Here is a 13001-nt window from a genome sequence, read left to right as displayed (position 1 = left end):
ATGACTGTGTAAATAGGTATGATATTGCTTTAAATGTATGGTGCAGATGGGGCCTAAAACCACCAGAAGATTAATATCTGGGGCAGAGAGGGGAAGGCAGAGGGCAAGGAAGACCTTACACAGGAATGGACGAAGTCACAGAATAAAAGAATCATAGAGCCAGAATGGAATAGAGGGTCATCTAGTTCAACATCTTGCAATGCAGGGGCTCAAGCCCATGACCCTGACCTGAAAATGAAAGCCATGGTAGGAACTGGGGAAAGCCTGAAGCGAAGTTGAATGAAATGCCACAGCAAAGAGGTGGGCTCAACCCAAGAGAGAAAGAAAACTGGGAGCAAAGCAAAGAGGACTTCCAAACCAGTGTTAGTCTTGGGTGGGATTCAGCCACATCCCAGCAAATCCCGGTTGTGCAGTCCAAGGTTTTTGGGAGGCCTTGAACAACAAACCCACTCCTCCCAAAAGAATGGACTTTTTACAAAATATTCCCCCTCTGGGGAAAGCTGATAGTTTTCCAGGACTTCTGCATCTTTACAATATGCAATTGGAAAGAACAGAGCTGGAGAAGCCTGTCCTTGTCGTCCAGTAATCTCCTACCATAGTTAGATTCGCCTAGGAATAGAAACAACGCATTGGAATGAAAATGGTAAGATGTTTATGGAGCATGCAGAGATACCTTCGGTTTAAAACAGAAGACTAAATAAGACTCTGCTCACAAGGTGACCGGAGCCCTAATACAGAGGGCTCAGGGGGGAACTGGAACCTACAGTGGGACACTTTTAATAAGCAGCCATATGTTAGCTGGCCTTGCATTACTAGGGATGATGGAGTTTTGTCACAAATCCCAATATACTATGGGGTTTGTGAGGGCGTTTTGTGAGAGGGCTGAGGTGGGGTTTATGATGGAGCTTTGTGAGTGGGCTGAGGCGCAGTCCCCCCAAAAATATTTAAGGAGGCCATACCACACTCGTGTGTGTGCTCTCTCTCTCTCACACACACACACACAACTACATCTATTCAGCACACATACACACCACAGCCACACATGCTTCTCATTCACACATACACACACACTTTACATATGTTATTTATGTTATTGATTTATTTCATAAAATTTATACACCACTTAATTTTTTTAAAAATGCTCAAAGCAGTTTACAAAAGGACAAAACAATAAATACGAGAAAAATTAACCACATACTTTAAAACGTACAAAAGTTGAAATACTAAAACAGATTAAAATTGCCTCAACATTTTAAGCATCTACACAGCTGCATATACATCTCTCCCTCACTCTTTGATCAAGTACATCTCTCTCTGCACATCTCTCTCTGCCAGTTTAGACCTCAATTGGCATATAGGTGAAGTTTACATTTTGTTTCACCATTGACTGGTTAAAATTTCAGTTGTCTCACTATGGAGTTCAGAGCAACCCCCTCACAGGGCTGCATGGGACAGCCCCATTCCCAGCTAGATAAGCCCCCACCTTCATTCTTTGATGCATGTGTGAAGGGGTGTTACGCACATATCAGTACATAAGCCTAGCGCTCTTCCCTGTGAAGAGAGTCTGTGCTAAGCAGCCTCCTCTTTGTGCAAAGGAACTTAGTACATGTCTGTCACTCCATGCAGAGAGAGCCTTCCCCTTTGCTGAATGTGTGGCCAATAGGAGTTAGCCTGTGAGGGCTAACACAAATGCTATAAGCCTTTTAATGCTGATTAAGCTTCAGGTTAAAATAAAATAAAAGTTAATATTTTGGGGCTTTCCTTCTAAGCAACTACATACCAACAATAATATTCACAGGGGTTTCCTTCAACCAGGGGTGGTGAATCCCTTGGGGCCATGGATCTATGGTCAACTTTCTGGGGGCCTCATGTCCAAAAGGGTGTGGCCAAAATGGGCTTTTTAACAAGTTTAAAAGACAAACCGGGCACAAAACTAACAATGGAATCTCAGTAGCAGACTTGCAGAAGTGGTTAGTGTGTGTATCATACCCTCCAACATTCTTCAGATAAAAACAGGGACATTTCTCCCTCCCTCCCTGACCCTCCTCAACCTCCCTGCAGAACATTTCCTACCAGAGGAAGGGTGAGTGCCACCACCTCTACACCAACGGCACACAGCACATGCCCTCCACTGTCCTGAGTACTCCTTACTGGTTTTAAGGGTTAGGGTAAATTTATGAAGGGTTTATTCTGGCATGTCAATTGCTAGCCCATAAGTTAATGGAAGGCACCTTCATGTCCACATCCTCATGTGTTTCTCTGAACATGGCAGCCACAATTAGAGACAGGCAGGATGTGTGGCAATGTGACACCGCACCCCAGTGAAATGATGTTTCTGAACTTGTTGAGTGGGTTTAGTTTCAGAAGCCTGGTGTGTCAAACTACGGTCCGAGGACCAGATCCAGCCCGCCAGGGTCCTGAACCCGGCCCATCCAGGGTTGGGAGAGGAAGATGAGTTCTCGTGTCTTTGGAGGAGGCAGTTAGGGGGGGGGGTTGCGGAGGAGAGACGCTCCCCTGCAAGCGCACCGCCTGGGCAGCCTGGGCCTCTCCCTGCCCGTCCGCCTGCCTCCCCACCCCAGATGGGTTGCAGTCGTGGGCAAGGAGGGGTCCGGTGCGAGGGCCTTGCTGGCGCTGCAGCACACCGTGCCCTCATGCCACCTCTCGGGGTGCTCACCTCACCCCTGGCTGTGCCCTTGGTTCTGGTGCATCTGCAGGGCTGTGACGTGGAGTTTGTGATGTGCCAGGCGACAGTGACGATTGGGCGTAGGAAGACGCACGGGCAAGTTGGCGTGTGGGGATTTGGGGTTAGCAGACAGGCGTGCTAGCTGGGGGTAGTGGATGGGGGTTAGGGAGACACGCGGGCAAGTTGGGTTGTGAGGATGGGGCTTAAGGAGACACAGGTGTGGGCTGGGTCATGGGGATCTGGGTTAGGGAAGCACATGCATAGGCTGGGTCGTGGGGGTTAGGGAGCCGTGTCTAAGCTGGGTTGTGGGGATGGGTGTGTGCAGGCAGACACGTGTATAGGCTGGGTTGTGGGGATGGGGGCATGGAAGGCCCACATGTAGACTGGGCCATGGGGGTGAGGGAGATCCATGTGCAGGCTGGGTTGCAGGGATGAGCATTAGCGATACTGACCATCTCATTAGCCGAAAGCAGGCCCATACTTCCCATTGAAATGCTTATAAGTTTATGCTGATTAAAATACAGTGGTACCTCGGGTTACATATGCTTCAGGTTACAGACTCCGCTAACCCAGAAATAGTACCTCGGGTTAAGAACTTTGCTTCAGGATGAGAATAGAAATCGTGCTCCGGCGGCGTGGCAGCAGCAGGAGGCCCCATTAGCTAAAGTGGTGCTTCAGGTTAAGAACAGTTTCAGGTTAAGAACGGACCTCCAGAATGAATTAAGTACTTAACCCGAGGTACCACTATAGTTCATTTTAAATATTGTTTGTTTTTCCTGTTCTTTGTGCACTACAAATAAAATATGTGCAGCGTGCATAGGAATTTGTTCACATTTTTTTCAAAGTATAGTCCGGCCCCCAACAGTGTCTGAGGGACAGTGAACCGGCCCCGTTTAAAAAGTTTGAGGACCCCTGAGTTAAACTATTTTATCTGAGAGGAAAGATGGGGTGCTTGGCATAGTCCTTACCACACAAAACAATAATGCCAAGCACTTTGATCACAAGTCTCTGCCCACAGATCTCGCTGCCTCTGACAAAGAAGCGAGGAAGGACAATCCTGACACAGTTCCATCTTGGTTGATTTTAGTCTTTTTTTAAAAAAAAAACCCTCCAAGATTAATAGCAAAGAAGGGATAAGACATCTTACTTTTTCATACTGCTGCCTTGTTCATATGAGGTATAAACAGTGTCTTCAAAAATGAGTGAACCCTGTTTGTTCTCCAGCAAAGATACACCTCTCTTGAGGGAGACCAAGGGAGCTCCCCCCCCCCATCCTGACTTACACCATCACCACACTATGGACATTTTTATTATACGTCATTTTTAGAAATCCCTGTCTCCTTTCACTTCATTTGCCTCTAGTGCGAAGCAGGGAGGTACCACCATTTCTGGCACCTGGGGATGCAACTACGCTTCCAGATCCTCAAGGGTAGAGGGGAGCGACACCGAAGACGCACTCACACCACCTTAGGCCAGGTCATAATCCCCAGTTCTGCCAGCTTTTTAATAGTCAGCTGGCAGGGTGCTTCAATCTTCACAGGGTCCCTAGCCTTCATTTTAAAGAGCAGCCTCCAGGATGCACCACCAAGACAGATCCCACCTGAAAGTACTAAAAGCATGCACTTCTGTTGGGATAAAGATATGGGTGTCACAGGCCTTGCAGCAGCTACTGTAGGGTCATGGGGAGTAAGCGCTGCTCTTCCTCTGTTGATGGCAGTGAGTTTCCTGCCTGTGGTGAGGATTTCAGCATTCAGTCAAGGGTTCCTAGTCCAGGCATGCTCCCTCCGGACCACGTTCCCATCGGAGGTCCACTGATCCACCAACCTAAGGCAGGAGACTGAGAAGAGATATGATAGCCATCTTCAAATGTCTAAAGGGAATTTCGCATGGGAAATGGAGCAAGCTTGTATTCTTCCATTAGGGAAGGTAGGACTCGAACCAGTGGATTCACGTTACAATAAAGATTTTGACTAAACATGGGAAAGAACTTTCTGCTGGTAAGGGCTGTCCGACAGGGGAATGGTCTTTCTGGGGAGGCTGCGGTCTCTCCTTCTTGGAGGTTTTTAAGCAGAGGTGGGATGGCTGTCTGCCATGGATGCTTCAGTTGTGATTCCTGCTTGCAGGGGTTATACAGTACTGGATAGCCCTGCGGATCCCTCTCTGATTCTATTAGGATCCCTTTTATAAAAGAAGGAACTTGAATGGCACGGCCATTATTTATTCCGGCTTCTCCCAGCGGGGCCACCAAGGATCAGAAAAGCTGAAGAAGAGACCCTTCCGAGGAGGAGGCGGGAGACCACCGGACCCGCCCAGGAGGGGAACCCGCCGCCTTTCCCTCCCGAGCTTCGCCTTGTGCCCCGGCCGGGAGGGCTCTGCGTGGCTTCAGGCGGAGCCCAGGAGCCGCGTCCCGGCCTGGAGGGCAGGCTGCGCGCCGGACCCCGCCGCTCTCGGGGCGCGACCCAGACCCGGCTGCCTCCGGCTTCTAACCCGGCGGCGGAACTGGGGCGTCCCGGGCGCCGCTCCCCGGGCGAGCCTGTCCGGCGCAGCCCCCCGCCCCTCTCCCGGGCGCCCCCTCCCGCCTTTGTTCTCTGGGGCCCCGCCTCCCCTCTCCCCCAGCTCGCCCATTGGCTCGTGCCGCCGCCACTCGGGTGGGGGCCCGCTTTGGCCCCGCTCCCCGGCCGAGAGAGCGAGCGAGCGGGAGCGCGCGGGGCTGGGCTGGGCTGGGGGCCGAGCGGGCGTCTCCTCCTTCCCTGCGCTGCTCCGGCCGCGTCTGCAGCCGCCGCGGGACCAGGCGGGCGACAGGTAAGGGGGCGGGCGGGGGGGGGCTCCCGGCGAGGCGCGCCCCCAGCGCGGAGACAAAAGGCGGCCTCGGGAGCCCCGGCCGCTCCTTCCCTCGCGGGCTGCCAGGCCGGAGCGCGCGCGGGAGGGCGAGGGCGCCCCGGGCGGAGGCCAGCCCCTCGGAGGAAGGAGCCGTCGCTCCGCCGGGCAGCGCCTGCCTGCGCGCTCCTCGCTCCCTGCGCCGCCTCGGAGGATGGCGGGGGCGCGGGCGCAAGGCGGCGCCGGGGCAGATGCTGAGGCACTCGGGGGAATTCCTGCCAGAGGGAGCAAGGCAGGCGCGGAGGGTGACGGGCACGTTCCCCGGGGGAGCGGGGAGGAGCCCGCCCGCCTGCCTGCCTGCCTGCCTGCCTGCCTGCCTTTCGCTCATGGGAACTCTTCAAAATCCGGCCCAAGTTAGTTGCGAGTGGCAACACCCATTGGAGGCCGTGGGATGGGACTCGGGGTCATGACTGAGCGAAGTCACGCAGAGTTAAGCGGGTATCCTGTGCATATCTGCCTAGATGCAAGTTTGTGTATTCAGTTGGGCTTACTCCCAGGTAAAGGTGCGGAAGATTGCCCATTGTGTCTTTTGGCAAGGAGACTGAAAAGTGCAAGCCCGAGTAAGTTGCTGGTGTCTCACTCAAGGATCAAATGACTTTAGCATATCTAAATAGGTACTTGCCTGGGGCTGAGGGGAGTTGCTTCCAGGTGACCAGGGATACGTTTATTATTATTAGTTTGCATTTTCTTCTTCCTAAATTAGCCTGTCAGTATGCTACAAATTGCTAACATACATATTTGTAAGCAGGTTAGTAAAAATCTTTGAGGTAGCAACCAAACACATTGTTACTAAAGCCTGATAAAAATCTGACCACCTGTCTAAAGGAATAGTTAAGCTACACTGCAGAATGTGTCAGGTTAGTTCCAATTAATAAATTTGTGAGGATTAAGGAAAGCATATAATTGAATAATGGATATGAAAATAATTGCCATCCTTAAAAGTATATTAGAGTAAGAAATGCAGAGCAATTGTCATTTTTACAATTTATTTTTCATTCTTTGAGAAATTGTTTTAATTTCTACTCTCAAGTTTTCCATTTAAAAATACAAAATTATAGCTACAGAAAAATCTGTAGAAAAATATGCTTCAAACTGAGAGAAGGACATGATGAAGTAGAATGTCCCTAGATATATTTCACCCATATTTTATATTTCTAAAAGTTCAGTGGTTCCACTTTCCACAGAATACGCCTGGTTTCTTTCTTCACTTTAAATATTGGCATGTAAGTCCCACTGTCAGCAGAGTATTCCATACTTAGATATTTTTCATATGCTTCCTTCTTAGATGCCATCTCCCTGTAATTAACAGATTAGTTAATGGGTTCCTTCATCATACAGTTAAAAATATATTCCAGCCAACTGTCATGAGGACATAATGATCTCTAGCTTCATTTATTTTTTATTGCATACAGTATTTCCAAAAGAAGGAAAAGAAACATTTTTTGTGGACAGCACCCAAAAAAATGCCATGCTTGAGCTTCATTTTTTATTTATTTTGCTCTGGGTTTCTTCCTTCACATTGGAAAATTAATTTTAGTTCTCCCATGTTAATTCAATAATTTTGTTCTCCATATAAGTATAAAAAATGACAGAAAAAGCATAACACATACTCTAATTCTGTTGAACCAATCGTTAAGATTCAAAACTTTACATACTGTGACTCTGGTTCCCTAACTCCTTAATCCAACAACATATTTTAATTCTGATGATTTCCAGGAATGTGAGCCTGAGTGCTGGGTAGCTGTAATGTTTGGCTTTAGCATCTTAAAAGGAAGTCGGTGTCTTAGCAGTCATCAGGAACTGTAGAAAAATGGAGACTGATTTTCAGGTTCAGCTCTGGTCCAGTCCAGGCCAAGACATATTTAAAAACAATTATGCTAAATTTGGGACCCATAGACTCATTGGATTTGCAAGAAAGTTATTCTTCCATTGAAGTGAAGTCCACTTAAGGACTACTTTGCTGAGATATTTTAGTAGCCAACCAGAGTACCCAAATGGGATTGATATCCTGTTCACTCAACTTCCTGAGCTCTTGTAACCATAAGTGAAATCTGAAAGTTAATTGTAAGATTGTCCAGTAGAAAGATGCCAGAAGAAGACACATTGCCACACAAACTTAAAATGATGGCCATCAGTCCTTGTTATTAACAATACAGGTCAAGTCCTCAAAGGTTTGACCCGAATCTGCAAATGTGCTTGCCATTGGCAATCATACTTTTTAATCTGGCAAGTGCTCCCAATCTGCTCTGGAACCTAGAGGAGGGCAGGCTTCCTTCCCATCCTCTCACTGAACCCTAAAAACACTTGGAAAACAATGGGGCATCTTTGTGCTTTCCAAGCGTCTCTGAACTCAGCACAAGCTCAAAGAGAAACTGCACCCTTATTTGGGCTCCAAAGAAAGGCAGAGGCTCTCCCTGACTCTCAGTGGCCCTCTTTTCTTCTGCAGGGTCCTGCACTAAAATGGAAAATATCATGGCCTGTAGGCCAAACAAGCCAATTGCGAAACACTTAGCAGAGTTAATTTCAGGTATAACTTGGCCTGGATTTAACCAGAGCAGAAAATCTGCTCAGAGCTGGGAAGAAGTTCCACTGGTTCTCAAAGGGTTTAGAATGCTCCCAAATGCGCTGTTACCGGTTTATTAGACCACATGTCAGCCCAGGGGGTGCATTCTGCCCCTGATCTCTTTTGATGCCTCCTGGTTGCCGTGTTCTTCCATCTCATCAGAGTCCCTTCCTACCAGTTTCCTTCTCCTTTTTCTGGTCTTTTAAAAATGTGTTTCCCCTCTTTCTGTGTGGTTGGAGAAGGGACAGAATTTTACTTGATTAAAATATAATTTATGCTTGGTTTTATTTTGTTTATTCCTGGTTGTAGGCTTAGGGGACAGCTGTGTTTTCCCCAGATGACTGAAAACAAATTGGTAGCCTTCTGTGATTTGTGCATCTGTATAGAAATTACTTTCATGTACTTTGTTAGAACCGTCTGCTTTAAAAATATATTTAAAAATTCTCTCTATACTTAATCTGAGAGCAATCCTATCATTTGGCAGGGCTTGCTTTTGAGAAGAATTGAGAAATTTAATTTGAGGTAGTTTTTCTGAAAAATTTAGGGTGGTTTTTATACCAAATTAAATAATTCCATCATTAATCTGCTCTGCATCTCCTCCTGTATGATGCATTGCTTCAAGAATGACCAATTGTCATTTTTATTCCAGATTCAAGTTCAGTTCTCCACGTTCCCATATCAGTTTGCAACTTAAAAAATCATTGTGAAAGTTTTCCAACATTTTATTGCCAGTCTCCTAATATTTGCATGTAATTTTGTTTGATTTACACATTTTTGCAAATATAATGCATTTTGATATGCTATTTTAACTAATATATGTGTATCCTTATGCACATTTTTATATGCATCATTTGGACGGAGAACAGCATCACAAAATTTGGAGAAGTGCAGATTTAGAAGGCTAGCTGTCCTTGGGTTTACATATTAGGCAGGTTCGCATTAAGTTCCAAACTGAATTTCTCAGTAAGTTAGTTGGGTATGACCCATTATCTTTTCCTTTAGGCAGAGGATTGAGCAGAGGACCAGCAACTAAGAGCTGCAGAACAGGGGGATCAAAGAAGAAAAGCATTTTAGTTCAGCAATTTCCTCTAAATCGGAGATGACTAATATTCTTGGAGTGAGGGCCAAATTTGTCCTTGGCTAACTCTCCAGGGACCTCATGCTAGTGGTGGGGCTTTGCAAAAGTGGGCGTGGCCATAAGCTCAGGTATGCGCTTTAGGATGTGCAAGCACAAAAGGCACCCACCCACCTCTCTAATCGATCTGATGACCAGAGTCGAGGCAATTTACATCCCTATCAGTGTGCTGGGCTCTATCTCTGCTCACCGCAATATCTATTTTAGTTCTTCATTTCTTTATTTTGCCTGTGTCACCAAAATCTGTAGGGTCTGAGGGGCAGAAAAAAATTATTGGGGAGTTCAGATCAGGACCCCAAACTGGGGTTAGTCTCCCCTTCTCTAAATTATTTAATTCCCTAACCTGCAGGTAAAACTTGATAACTTCTCTGTTTGACTTTGATTTGACCTGTCTGTTTTGGTAAGCAAAATTTGACTTTGGTTTAAACTGTAACTTGCTAATATCTGGAAAAGGCTGTAGTTATATATGACCATCTTATTGATAACCAGGGGAATTTAGGAATGCAACCTTATCTGTCTATTCAAATTAATGTCATTAACTCTTACGTCCACAATATATTTTGAAGACGCATTTGGAAGCAACAAGATTCCAAGGTCTGAAAACAATAAATGGGTTAATGACAAATATGCTAAATATTGCTTAATCTAAGGGAGGTAATATATTTTAATGCTTTTAAATAACTTTACGTGGTCTATTGCCTTTCAAAGGTGTTTTGGGACTGAATTATGGAGCACAGTGGACCCAAAATTTGTTTTTTTGAGGTCTGCTACAGTTAGGTCTTCGTACATAGGAAGTGGTGTTGAGGACTGAAGTAGGCTTTTGGACAATGACCTCCTGAGTGTGTAGCACATTTGCTTCAACATTGGTTGTAGTTGCATTTCATAAGGTGGCGGTTGTTTGTTAACCAAGTAGTTCTCTTTGAAGCTACTTGCAAAACCCACAGACAACAATTGGATCTTAGAGAATGAAAGCTACTCCCAGATGATTTGAGGGTTGAGGATGATAATAGAGCTAGGAAATGAATGAAGCACAGATTAAAAGGAGGATGTGGAATGAATTATAACCTGCACTTTTTTTTGCTGGTGTTGCCTTTTAAAATCAACTCTTATTTTAGAATCTTGAATGTAAGATTTACATCTAGTTCCTTGACAGATGCTTGCACAGCTGTTAACTTCCAGACTATGTGAACCGCCCTGGGACCTCTTGAGTATAGAGCAGTATAATAATAATAATAATTAATAATATGTCAGTGACCTCTTTGGAAGGAATACACAAGATGGTACGGGTTGGCAGTCATTCAAATTGTGATGTGGTTGGCCAGTTTACTCACTGTGAAAGAATGGTCATGGCCTTGACAAAAAGAATCATAGAACAGTAGGGATCCTGAGGATCATCTAGTCCAACCCTCTGCAATGCAGCTGTTCCATATGGGGACAGAACCTGCAACTCTGGTGTTATTACCACCATGCTCTAACCAACTGAGCTATGCAATTTTCTTAGTGTCCCTTTTTCTGGAATGGACAATTCATCTGCATGAATAGGGGCTTGGACCTGTGCACCACAAGGTGTGTTTATATGTGTGTGCGGTTTTTGGGAAATGAATGGGTAGAAGAACCTAAGAGCAGCCTGCTGGATCAGGGCAGTGGCCCACCTGGTCCAGCATCTTGTTCTCACAGTGGCTAGCCAGATGCCTGTGGGAAACCCGCAAGCAGGATTTGAGCACCAGAACACTCTCCCTTCCTGTGGTTTCTAGCAACTGGGGTTCAGAAGCAGGCAAAGAGAGACAGTTTAGTAACGGTTAGCTGAACTTGAGTGCCACTTTAGAGCAGTGTTTCACAACCTTGGGTTTTACAGCTGTTTTTGGACTACAACTCCCATCATCCCTAGCCAGCAAGACCAGTGGTCAGGGATGATGGGAACTGTAGTCTGAAAACAGTTGGGGACCCAAGGTTGGGAAACAATGCTTTAGAGCAGCCTGCCATAGCTGCTCTCTAGGAGTTGGATTGATTCTCTTTGCTCATAGGACCACTTTGCTTATACAGTATATTTGTAAATTAAAGAAATATTGTAAGAATGCCCTAAATCCCCAGCATAGGTGCCGACTCCTAGGGGCCAAAGCAGTTTCGGCCCCCATAATATTTTTTTAGGGGAGTGGGCCCCTCAGTATTCAAAGGATGTGTCTGGTGCTTCTGATCATCTGGATGAACTGGTGTGTCTGATCTTTAGTGCTTTCTCATTCAAAGGAATTTTAACCTTGTAGTGCTGTCTTGGAACACCTCACCACTTGGAAATATGTGTGCTATGTACTAATATGGTCGCTGACAACAAGCAGGTGAGGATAATGGTGCACTATTTTGTTAATGGTGTGCTCTCTCTAGGGAAAGATTTGTCAGCGACTCTTGCCAGAATCATTCTTACCTTGAGAATGTGTTACTTTGATAAGTTTGGAACATGTAAAGAGGAATTGATTGCAGTTGTTGCCCATAAAATCAGACTAAAATTTACTGATATGTTTCCTACCAAGGTGAGCCGTTGGTTGGTTGGTTTGGTCTGCCATGCTTTCTCCTGGATTCTGTGGTTATAAAAAAGTAAATGAAACTGAAGTCATAGCTAGCAGGCTGGTGCTGAGTAACTGCATCTCCTTGAAAAAGCTGCCACCTTGATCTGGGGACCAGTTCACACATAAATGTAAGCAGTTGTGCCCTTCCCCAGACATAGGTGTGTTTTGGGAAACACTGGGATCTTCCCTCTTAAGGTGGTAGACTCGTCAATTGACTGGTGAAATGCTGACAAATGACTTTGTTATTTGGCTGTTGTCCACTGTGTACATGACAGCTTAACTTTTTATTGATTGTGAATAGCACTAGAAAGAACGATATTTGCACATTTTTGTTGTGGTGGAGATGGGGTGTGTATGCTCGTTTTGATCACTTCTGGCAAACTGATGCCTGATGTAATGTTTCTTTTAGAGACTTGTAGTCTCTCTAAGCTACGCCCCTCTGCATTTGGCATATAGCTGCTCAACTTTCTCCAATTAGGTGTGGTTCTCGTGTTTTGGAGTGTTAAGTCAAAGAAACTCCTGGCATCTGAACTTCATTTGTGGAGAAGTAGTGCAGAAAAGGAACAAAGAGGTATAATGGCGTATGGCATTTCAAACAATTTGCAGAATTGTAAACACTTCGCCTGTGTTCTGCTGGATTACTTGGCTAACAAGATCCAACATATTGTCTTTTGAAAACTCGAAACGTTTTGCTATGGTATCGAAAGACACCTAAAAAAGTGATGTGAACAGAATTATGTTTTACTCTGGTTACTGTTTCAACTTCAAACTTACGTATGTTGTTTACAATTAAAAGATTGAAAGCATAAGATAAAAGAATACAACATGGAAGTTGAATCACAACAGAATAAAACCAGCAACAGTGTAATGTGAATTATCTCTGAGCATTGATATACCACACTGAAATTTATTTATGACATAGTTCTCTCTTGGAAGTTCAAATACCTAATCCATACCCTCCCTCGTGTTAATGGAGGATGGGGTGGGGAGAGGATTATGAAATACATTGTAATGTGATATCTGAAGCAAGACCTCTGTAAGATTTGCCTCTACCAGTCATTTGTGTGTGTCACAGCTGTTTTCTACAGACAGTTGCCAGCTGCACACTCAGACAGACAGGCCATCCCAAGTCCCATAGTGACCATTTTCAGCCATATGTTGATGAAGGCTTGATAACGTTGA

General features: G+C 45.6%; 1 protein-coding gene across 1 annotated transcript in view; it reads left to right on the top strand.

The window, feature by feature from the left end:
• Positions 1-5402: 5402 nt before the first annotated feature.
• Positions 5403-13001, top strand: part of AFAP1 (actin filament associated protein 1) — a 49824-nt gene continuing 42225 nt past the window's right edge. The window contains exon 1 of the mRNA XM_053394901.1: positions 5403-5485. The gene's annotated coding sequence lies outside the window, so the exon portion shown is untranslated. The remainder of the gene's footprint in view (positions 5486-13001) is intronic.

The sequence above is a fragment of the Podarcis raffonei genome, chromosome 7 (genome assembly GCF_027172205.1).
Source record: "Podarcis raffonei isolate rPodRaf1 chromosome 7, rPodRaf1.pri, whole genome shotgun sequence".
In the NCBI taxonomy this organism is placed as follows: Eukaryota; Metazoa; Chordata; class Lepidosauria; order Squamata; family Lacertidae; genus Podarcis; species Podarcis raffonei.
The sequence above is the reverse complement of the archived record's forward strand: the minus strand, read 5'-3'. Positions and strand labels throughout refer to the sequence as shown.